Below are 12,179 nucleotides of genomic sequence, written 5' to 3' on the forward strand. Positions count from 1 at the left end.
TCCCTATAGTTATTATTCCCTAGGGCTACTGTATCTACATGCATTCCTCTCATTCACTGTGTCCAAGAGCCCTTTTACTGTTGCTTCAGTTACACTATAGTGTGAGGCGGTCTTCATTTTGAATGGAAGGACACAAGTAGACACACTAACAAATGTGCACTTTACAGTTTTTGAAGGGGGGGGGGGGGGGGGGGGGGGGGGGGGGTGAATGGCTTTAACTGGACAGGCCTGAGTATAACTCTTACTGTAAACTATTTGTTGTATAATAGTAAGACTGCCATAAAAGCTAAATAAAAAGACTTATGTTTAGTTGAACAGGTCAAGGGTTGAGCATGTCGTTTGTGCTATTCAGGAAGAGGAGAGGAAAAGATGGCGAAAGGAAGGAAAGAAAGAGAGAACAGATGGAGAAAGAGGGTCGGTCAGGCAGTGGTGAAAGAAGTATTCAAATCCTTTAATTAATTAAAATCACCAATGCCACAATGTAAAAAAATACTCTTTTACAGGTAAATGTCCTGCACTGAAAATGTTACTTAAGTAAAAGTATGTAAGTATTATCAGGAAAATGTACTTAAAGCCGTAAAAGTAAAAATACTCAATGCAGATAACTCCTCACATTTTAGAAACTGGAAACTATTCTAACACTGTGTTTAATGGTCTAAAAATGTCAGCTGGACTTGTAGGCAGTTATATTAGTGGGTAGTTTCATTCATAACAGGACATCATATTTAATAAACTACATGTGTTTTGTGTGCGACACATCTGAATTTGTAAAGTAACTAAAGCCGTCAGATTAATGTAGTGGAGTAGAAAGTCAGGGTTTTTACTGCATAGAGGAACTTCTTTTAGATGATTTTTTGGGGCATTTTTGGCCTTTAATTCCACAGGACAGATGAAGACATGAAAGGGGAGAGAGAGGGAGAACTACATGCAGCACAGGACAGCACCAAAGTAAAATTACCAGTGCCAAAACTTATAAGCATTAAGAATAAAAATCACAATTCTTAGTCCTCTCCCAATTTGTTTAATAGAAACTTTGAACACATAAACTTGCATACGCGCGTTAATCTTTAGCTTTACCGTCCAGTGTCAGGCTGTACCGGACTCTCCCATTGTGTTTAAATATTAATGGAAACTTGTGTAAGCAGTTTTGTAAATAATAGTTTTATTTATTCAAGCATACACCCAAACCCTGAAAACCCTGAAAGTCTAAAACAATATTTCTCTTTGAAATGTTGTGGAGTGGAAGTAGAAAGCGGCATTTAAAGAAGAGAGTAAAGTTATGTACAAGTTCCCTAAAAATTTGATTCTGCAGTCAGGTAACTGAGAAGAAGAAGGACCTAATTCATCACATCGTCCTGACAGGTGGAGATTTGGACACAACCTCATTTGCCTGCAGAGCGAGTGGTACCGTCACACGAGGAAGCGGGAGCGTACGTCTGTCCACACTGGACTTAAATGACAGAAACGGGAATTTCAGATGGCACTGGCAGCCATGTCTCACATTTACACCCAAATAAAAGATGTGTGATGCTGCTCTGTGGGTTGGAAGGACGATGACCTGACGATAACAGACAGACATGCTCACTGCATGACACTGATCACAAGTGAGAAACAGACACATAAACAGGCCAGGTCTAAAATTAAAAGGTTGTTATTTTAAAAGTAGGAGGAACTGTTTAAAGCAAGGGTCTTTAACGTTGCTTCGGCCAGGGACCCCTTAGCTGAAAGAGAGACCCCCTACTGCATATACCCTTACTGCAAACAATTGAGTTGCTTAATAAACCAAATGAATGGAAATAAATGGTTATTATTTGTACATAGTGTTTTAATGTTAAACGTACTGCACATGTGGAAGGCACAGTGAGTCCTATAGTACAACCTAGAGCAAGCTTATCTTCAATGGGTAAATACATTTATCACATATAGGCCAATTTATCTTTGCTATTATTAAATTGGATTCATACTAATGTAAATTTTTATTTCCGTTGTGGAACAAACTCTTTAAAATAAAACAATTTTTTCAACATAATTTGGCGGCCACCCTGCACTAACTCTTAGGACCCCCCTAGGGGGTTACGGACCGCCTGTTGAAGGTCTGATCCTGCTGTCTCTCACATAACATAAAGTATGAACAGGTAAGTGAGTATGTGGTCTTGAGGGTCTCTCATTGGACTTGGTTTTGACTCCGTCTCGACTACTCTTGGTCTGGTCCGACAAAGGTGGACTTGACTGCAGCCCTACCTACAGCTGACTTTACGGAGTCCCACTTAGACTCCGACAATGAGAATTTTCCCCATCCAGAAAGAAGAGGTGACCACTAGCACGGTCTGCGTGCAAAGGAAAACTGGCAGTTAAATCAGGCAGTAAACAGACTGCAAGCAATGGAAATCACCTGTACCACAAATACATAAATACCTCTTTGCATTCAAGGGTGGAAAAATCAACACTAAACACCTGGTCATTTGTTTTGTCTGCCCTATTGGTTTATGTTTGCATGTTTTGGGGATGTCAGTCACAAGTGAGCAGGAACTGCAAGAGAGACGAGAGAAGGAAGGGGACACATGGAGGGGTAAGTTGGAGTTTTGGGTGTAGCTTTTCACACCTTAATACAAATAGAATTAAGGATAATTAAAGTGAGGAATGGGTAGATTGTGCAGGTGAAAAATAATAACAGATAAAACTGAAATTTATTTCCCCTTCAGATTAAGATAAGATGCATGAACTGTATCTAAAATGAGTTAAAATTGCAATGGAGTTAAACCCATGTAGCTTTAAAACCTTTAATTACCGTTATCTTTAAACAACCTTCCTTTTGTTGTATGTACGTAAATAGGACCCCCTTAAAGGGTCAATTCACTCAAAGAAAAGTTTTTTTTTCTCTCCTACTTGCATTGGTAGCAGATGGTTGTTGTTGTATTTCTCCAGGTTTGGCGATATTACTCTCTGATATCTACAGCCTCCACATCCAACGTAGTAGTCAAAGTGCATTTAATTTGGGCTCATCATTTTTGAAAAATGACATTTAAGGAAGTGAACAGCAATATATCTTTCCTTTATAACAGTCTTTATAACAGTCTTCACTTGAATTAGAGCGCTGATTTGGCCTCTGTGGTGCAAATGAAGCCCTGAAAGCCACAAACAAACAGGCATCTAGTGAAAGTCTGAAAATACCCTCAAAACTTAGGGTGATGGCCAAGGGATGTCTAAAAAACAAAAATAATCCTCTCATTGTGTTTGAGAGCCTCATGCAAATCAGAAACAATAGTCTGAGTTTTAAGCATGCATGAATTTCCACCTTGTTTATTCTACTGTCTCATTTGTAACTATTTATATACAGTTACAGGGGTCATGAGTGAATCGTCTAAAAACATCTTCTCTGACATTAACCAGAGTTTCATGTTGATAATTTCTCTCTCTCTTTGACTTGGCAGAAATCATTTAGGTATGACACTATCAGAGACTGACAGCGTGTCTAAACCTGCGCTATTCGGCAAAAACTATGTTGCTGCCATCTTCAGTGATTGTCACAGTGTAGCGGAGTGGCACACAACGTGGCTGTTCGTTGACACTTTCATCCTGATCACAGGAGTGGTGGCTAATGTTGCCCTGCTTTGGCTATTTATGAAAGAAAGGAAAACACTGTCAGCCTCACAGGTACAGTAGAAATGCATTCATTTATGTTAAGCAACAAGAAGTTTCAGCTGGGTCTGTAAGATACTGTTTTCTTGTTAAACTTGAACCTACTTGTGTTAAACCTTTGTCTCTCAGGTTCTAGGTGTGAATCTTGTTGCGATGGATCTTCTCTACATGTGTCTAAAGCCTGTCAGCTTGATCTACATCACCATGAGTGTCAACACAAATAATACAGGTGAACACTGACGGAGACTGGTTACGATCTTACCATTACAGGGGAAAACAACAGTGTTTTGGATCGAAATTGATTCTTTTTAGTGATGGGATATAATGGCATTGTTGCTTTTTTCAGTAACAAGTGATCTAATTGATCTTACCGTTAATGCCAAAAAATGTGGCGGGTTACTATAATTGAAGTTCTTTTTTTTATCAGACGCACTAGCTCTCCGCTCAAAGACTTTTTTTTACTTCCTTGGTTAGGGCCGTTACAGAGTCAACGGCCTCTCCCTTTCATAGTCTACACAGTGGGCGCAAGTGGACGCAAGCGTCACGGGTTGCGCGCAAAATGCAAAACACAGCTCACGTAACAGAGGTGGCAGAGAAGGAGTGCATCCTTTTTCCATCGTTTGCGGAACGTACAGCCTAGCTAACATTGAAATATTGATATTGGGATAATTCATTTTCATGTGAAGGCTACTGAACTTTGTGAACATAACAAATGTCAGTAACAAATAACGTCAGTAACAGCATGTAGCCTACAATATCGGGAGGCAATTCAAGTCAAATTAAAAGGGCTCATACTGCTGCATGAGCTGTTCGATGTCGCGCATCAAAGTAGCGCTTAGATGTTTTAGCTGATTTGATAGATGGAAAAATTTTAACACTAACATATAAGCCTATTTGGGAACCAAGATGACAACAGAAAAATGGAAGCTCCTTTGATGTCAATCCTGTCCAAATGGTTTTGGAAAATCTTTGAATTTGTCTGCAAGAGCCCAGTTCTAACCCTGAAATTGTCTACTATTCACCATATTTTTTAGCCACTCCCTGGCAAAAACTCAACCCGCCACCTCCACCTCCCATAGATAGGGTGACAGATGTCTTCAGTATGTTCAACTTGATTGGCTGCCCCCTGCTGCTGGCCTGTATGTGCATTGAGCGCTACTTGGCGGTGGTTAGACCTGTGCTGTACCTGAAAGTGAAGAAGTGGGAGTACAGAATGGCTGTTTCTGCTGTCGTGTGGGCCATCACCTTGTCCTTCTGCCTGGCTGCTGGTAAGTATCAACTAAAAGTTCAGCATATAAACTGTGTATTGACCTCTGCATCATGTTTTAGGATTGATGATGGCTGAATTTTAAGAAAGCATCTTCCCTCCAAAGTGGAATTTAACCCTCATGTTGTCCTCGGGTCAACTTTGTTTTCCCATCAATGTTCTTTTTAACTACGCAATTGTAATTACCCAGAATAACATGATTGATTCCACTTTTGCTCTTTGGCAATTACAAATCTCTACTTTCATTAATTTGGGTTTTTTATTCAATTTTGCAGCATTTGATAAACAATTGAAGTGGTTTTGAAATACTATTGAGTAAAAGTGGACATATTCCAATCTGTGATTATCCATCAACATCCATTCCTTGAATTTTAGTCTAAATAATTCCTAATTTCTGCTTTTCTAACTCAAACGTAAGGTTTAATTTTCTATAAATGAGGTTCACAGACCATAAATTCCCCAAATAACTGTTAAAATAGTTAATAAGTTAGTGTTATGTAGTGCTGGCCCACTCTTATATTGTGATTGGTCAACCAAGTTTAAACTAGCCACTAGCCACTGGGCTGTGTGTGCTCAGGCATCACCTATGTGCAGCACACTAGGCTGAGGAAATTCAAGGAGGAATGGGGCGAGGCGTTTCAGGCAGTACAGAGTGCTCTGTAGGAGAGAAAGGTCCATTTGGAGTAAAATGTGTTTTTTTGTAGTGTATATATCTATTACATACACTTGAACTAAATACACTAAAAGATGGGTAAAAATAAAATAAAAAGCATAATAGGGGCTTATTAATGTTTTAAGATGACATTTTACTTTCCTTGTGTTTTACAGGTATATTGAATAATAAACTTATCATTCTGATGCCCGTTTCCACCATCATCTCCTGCCTCTTCCTCCTAATGCTCGGCTGCCTTGGGAGTGTGGTGTGGTCGTTGCAGCAGCAAAGTCCTGCCCACGCCACATGTGGTAACCAAGCCCCCTCCGCCTCCCCCTTAAAGAGGCGCGCAGTGGCTAATGTGTTGGCTGTGGTGGTGCCTGCAGTGATAGCTTACCTCCCAGTCCTCCTGATGATTCCCATAATCTTATGCGTACTCTGGGGCAAAATGAATTTGGGTATGGTCATCTGTAATGTTCTTGAATTATCTTCGTTATTCCCAAGGTTTGGTGTATACATAGGTCCCCTGTTCTATCTCTCTAAGGCACGTCAAATGTGCTGCCTACGTGAAACAGGAAAGACACTTAGTGATTAGAGACCATGGTGCTAATATCAGCATTGTGATATTAGCACCAATATCAGTGAACGGTGAACGTGTGACTTGCACGTGAGTGCATTTTTTTGGTAGTCTCGCATTGCCAGACCAATCTACACAGGGCTGTGGAGTAGTGTCTGGCCCCTCCACACAGAGGAGAAAAACAAATGCTATAGGTTGTTTGCATTTCTTTTAACCAATCACAGTCGACTTGGGCAAAGAAGATTCCACATACAATATTAAATAAAGTCAACTGTTTACACATTACAGTAACTTGAGCTATTACAATTAGCTGGATACAATACATGGTTGACCCTCATTTGCTCTTACCAGTGTATCACCGTGTGTGAGACTCCTTGCCAGAATAAATGCCATAAACATAATCTTTTTAACACTTTAAAATCATTCCCTGAAAGAGACAAGCAGGCCTGTCTTGTTGCAAAAGTTTGCTAGCTCAAAGTTTGTCGTTGTTACCCAAAGCAAGAGTTAGATAACGGCAAGACACGTTGCTGAATCATGCATTAAATAAGGACATCCAAATTCACAATCACTGTCCAATCTCATCAGTCATTAGGCCAACGTTACAAATAATAAGATTAATGTATTAATTAAGGTAAACAGCGGCGTTTCAACAGGGATTTTTTTTAACTCAAGCCATTTCCTTGTAACATTAAAGCGTGTTAACATGATCTATTAGAAACACAAGCAGAACCTGAAAATGAGCATTATAGGTCCCCCTTAACTTTTTGTAGTCCTTCCAGTTCGATTTTAACACTGCCCACTCATCTGTGTCTTACCTGACAAACACGATTTATGTTGATGAAATGATGTAATGACATAAAAGCTAAATTACTGAATAAGAAATCTTTCCACCCACAAATTGATTGTTGCAGGATAGATGTGTGAGCAAGTCAAAGCACCACGTTCTTCTGTTTTGTTTTGCATTGTAAAATTTACACCTACACCTGTATATGTTTTTCATATATTAAATATTGTGAGTACAAATGGTTTCAACCTTTAGGTGAAGGATAGTACATGTGGTTTAATCAATTTTCATTTAATTCACTATTTCTGTAAACTTGCCCAGCTGGCTCCTTTTCAATAGAAGTCCTTTAGCAAGATGTTTTGAAACCAATAAGATTATTTTAGGTATTAGAAGCATGGAGCATTTTACATCTGAGGGAATTAGTAGAATATTCTCAGTATAATGTCAAATCTTAGACTCAAACACTGGTAACTTAAATTATTCCTAATGGCTATGGCTTTTATATTGTTAGTACAAATATTATCCCCTTATATACTTAGATAGATACTTTATTGTTTGCAATTAACACAAAATGGCTGGTCTCAGAAGCACAAGGCAACATCGTGGAACAGCCTGCAAGCTGAGACGGCTCAGTGGCTTCTTTGACAGATTGGCTTTAAAGCGTTTACTTACTTTATTGCCATTTTCTGTCAGTTTGTATAATAAGAAATAAAGAATGACTCTTTGTATTTGTTCCGGGATTTAACACACGTGAAACCAATATGGATGGGCAGCCGTGTTTGTCAAAAATAAAAACTTTATGAGCATCTAACATTTTATGATCATGAAAGTAATTCCTATAACCTGCATGTTTGACTTGTTCTGCATCGTGTAAAGGCCAACAATTCTCTGAAATATTTATGAAATACATTATTTGTGCTCATTTGTCTTTCTGTGTTTTATTGTTTCAGGGAGGAGAGAACTTAATAAAATAGAACAGTTTGTTAAAGAAAATAGTAAACAGTAAATATGGGATTTAAAATTGACTTTTAGTTTTTGTTGATTCTAGCGGCCATTTTGGACAAAAGCCCAGCTGCAGTCACAAAGGTGTTTTCTTCACGGTGCTGTACTACCCAATTACTGGGTAAGTGTTCCCAGGAGGGCATTTAGTCGTGATGAATGTTTTGCTTAGACAGAAAATCATTTATTTATATTAAAATAAAGATGTTGCAGATGCATCGTAGCTTTTAAATGTTCTTTGTTTTATTTTCCTTCTTTCCTGTGATGGCCCTGCCCCATTATCAGCAATAACTACATCAGATAACTTCTAAAATAACAATTAGGCCTTTATAAAGAAATCTCCTGCTACCTTTACCTGGCTGGATGTAATAACACCTTTTCCAGTGTTTCTGTGACCCTTCGGAGCGTTTCCTCTATAGAGCCGTCTACCCGCTGAAAATCCTTTTGTGGCTTTGTGGGAAATATTAGAGCTGAACAAATATAAAACTACTATTCTTTTCACTGTTAGTGTCGTTTCCTGTTACTGGTCATTCATGATCATCAGATGAAACTTTACACAGTTTCAAAAGCATTTAAGTTACACATAGTTATGTATTTAGTTTTAAGGAATAAAATAAGGAGTAATGCATGAGACTGCTGCCTCTGGCAAATTAAACAGTTACAAGGATATGACAAAATTGAAATTAGACAAAATAGAATTCAGACCATTTATAAAAAAAAGTTTTTACAGCAGATACACCAACGACAAATATCAGACATTTTGTCTTTCAATAGCAAGACATGTTCAGTACGCTTTAGTGTCCATATTAAATGGCACTGATGGCAACAGCAAATATTGTCCAACAGTTTTGCTCATAAAGCGAGAGCACACAACGGTTGATTTACAGTTGAACCTGTTCAGAAACAGCCTGTGTTCAAGGCAAAACACTGCACACATTGTGCTTTCAAGATTACAGGAACCAGTGATATAACCAGAGTTTACAGGTGCAGTACAAAGGCCAGTCACTGAGTTTAAAAGTCACACTTCAGTACATTTCAGGGCTTCTTCTGGGGTAAAATGTCTTTTACTTTTTTAATGGACTCACTTCCCTCTCGGCCTGCCAAGCCCAGATGATTATCATTAACCAGTTTTCATTGGTCAAAAATTAAAGAGTGTGGTCATTCACAATTGTGGCTACATAAGCTCAGAACCTATTTTGTGGCTGCATTGCATTCTGGACTCATTGTTTTTGGCCAATTAGAGTGTTTTTGGTCTCTCAATTTTCCTCTCAACTGATGAGTTTTAATCTAGGCGCTTTGATTTTGGAATGACTCCAAATGTAAAAAGACACTAAAAACTATATTGATTCTGAATAGTTGTAGAGATACTTCAAGGTTATTTTTTTCCATTTTTAAGAGGCTGCTGTGGTAACGGGACAACCAGAAATAGATAAACTGCAAAAGTATCGTCTACCTACCAAGACACAAACAATGGCTAATGTCTTTGCAGGGTGAAGCATGATTTATGCTTCTGCATTATATCAACGTCTCGGCTATGAAAGTAGGTACGTGAAGATACCAACCTACGCCGAACCCTTTGCCATAGCCTGACGTGCACTCTTGAAAAATGCACGTCGCTTTGGGACTCATTTCTTGGTTCTCCTTCTCCATAAACAACATGAAATCAAGGAGATGGTTAACTTCTCCTGCTACAGGTTTCCCACCTCGGTTAGAGAGAAAAGTGGAGACATTTTGTTTCACCCAATAGGACTCAAGAGTCAAAGCTAATCCGTCACTCTCTTGATTGCTCTACCACATACACACAAACACAGTGGCCCTGCTATTCTCTTAAAGAGATCGAAGCACACACACCAATGCACAAGTATTAACTTCAGACCACTTGCGTAGGCTACGGTGAAAGCTCTATGTAGAGCCTCCGCGGGACCATAAATCACCCTTTAGGCTGCTCAAATACTATTTAAGGGCAAAAGCAAGGATAAGAAGAAGAGCTTTGTAAGACATGACACAGCAGTAATAAACTCTGGCCTAAATACATGTTGGCTTGTCCCTTGTTAACACTGGAAAACACTCTCACAACCACAGGGGGGGGGGCTTCCATATTTTCCCAAGTAGGGCTGCATGATTATGGCCAAAATGACAATCACGATTATTTAATCAATATTGTGATAACGATTATTCTCACAATTATTTGTTGATTTTAACCAAAACTAATTTTATTTTCACATAGGCTCAGATAGACGGCTGATCATTATGAACGGGTCCAGCAAGGGTCGAACGGCAGATACACATGTGTTTGAAATGTCTGTATTGTCACTGCGCTGCATTTTTATGAACTATGATATTCTGGCCATGGGTCACATCTCTGGCCCAGGTCCAGCAGCTCCGTCTCACATGCTGTTAGTTGCATTCAATAATTTCTTCTGTGGTCTTCCGCTGCGATAGCAGAGTTACCTGCGGAAAACACTGGTACAAATACAGGTTTGCCTCTCATGCTTAACAATATACAGCTGTGTTAATAACAATTAAAACTGTAGACAAATGTCAGAAATGTGGACCGGCGCTGTGTGGCGGGGCTGCGTGGAGAGTAAGAGGAGGGAGAGTAAAGGAGAGATCCAACACAGGCACAGCTTTGAAGTAGAAATAGGTCATGTAACGCAAAATTAAACCATATCCATATAACAACATTGCAGCGAATGCGAGGACATTAGCACCGGTGCGTCCAGGAGGAAAAATATTACTCGCGCCCTAGAGCCTGTGAGCTAACAGAAGCTAACTAGCACCGCCACCGACTAGCACTGCGGTGGCATGCTCACTGCATTTGTCTGAATAACACAGACAGGACAAAATGTTGCATTTACTGGTAAACTGGTAAACCTTGAGACCAACGCATAAACGACTGCTATCTGTTGAATTTTCCTCCCGTCACTCTGCCCTCTGTGACTGTTCACATCTAGAAACTAAGCTGCGCGATGCAAGGAAACAACTGACTGGCACATGAGCAGACAGTGGTTTACAGAGCGGTAGACGCGCTATGCAAAAAAAAAAACGGAGCGTTCTATGAAATGACGCGTTTAAAAGAAATCGCTCGACCACGCAAATTTGATCGAAAGAAGTCCAAATCGTGATTGTGATTAAAATTTGATTAATTGTGCAGCACTATTCCCAAGAGTTCAGTGGAGTACCTTCACAGAGATCTCTGCAATCCAATCAAATCTTTCTTGATTGGATACTGATAGTATGATTTATGACATCACAACTGGTAGCCAACTATGCGTATTGCACAAGTGCAAAGTGGGAACAAAGAACTCTTTGATATACCTTACACACAAAAATTGACTTTTCATTGAAGATTGCATCGAGTGGTTAAACCTTTGAAACTAGAGATGTATTGTTCACTTCTAGCTTCATTCATTCTATTTTGCTGAGGAACTTCGTGGACAAAATTTGGTTGTATTGTATTGTATTGGTTGGTGTTGATTTAAAAAAATAATAATAAGTTGAATATAGAGCCAGTTTTCTTGAAGAGACAGTCCCAAAGGAAAGCTTTTAATAACTCTAATTGTTAAGAGCTGTTATTAGCTGGTAAAATTGGACATTGTGTGTTGGTGGTGCCAGGATGTTGGTCTCTTGTAATTTAGTTTTGTAAATGTATTTGCCCACATCATTTTCTAATGTCTAAAGTCAAATAATTCTTTCATAATCCATTCTGAGTATGCACATATTGTTAGACTCAGTTGCGTTTATGTGCCCAGACCATATGATAAATCTACTCAGTCAGTGGTGTATGAGAGTTGTAGTAGTACCCAGGCTGTGATTTGTTTAACATGCAAGAATTCAATCCCCATTTCAATACCATGGATATAGAGCGACTCTGCCAGGCGTGCCCAAACACTTATTAATGCACTTCAATATCCAATGGAATATAATCTTTGAATGAAATAGCACAACGTGGTGTCAACATAAAACACAGCACTTTCAAGCCGGAGAGTGGAGTTCACTTTGCGGTGAAAACTAAAATAATTTCACCCTGGAAACGCTTGTTTGTTGCTCCCAATCTTTTTCCTAAACTTAACTAGTTGTTGTCACTTTTTCTGGCTTAACTCCACAACCACGGCCCCTGAAAGGAGGGTCATCTGGCGGTCCCTGTACCTGGATCATGGTCACTTGTCGGTGGCTAAATAACTGCCGCTGTTTGCCAGCATCCCGGAGCTCTATAGCTGCAAAATACAACCAGCAACTGCCATTCTATCGCACTATAGAC

Source organism: Etheostoma cragini, chromosome 23 (assembly GCF_013103735.1).
Source record: "Etheostoma cragini isolate CJK2018 chromosome 23, CSU_Ecrag_1.0, whole genome shotgun sequence".
In the NCBI taxonomy this organism is placed as follows: domain Eukaryota; kingdom Metazoa; phylum Chordata; class Actinopteri; order Perciformes; family Percidae; genus Etheostoma; species Etheostoma cragini.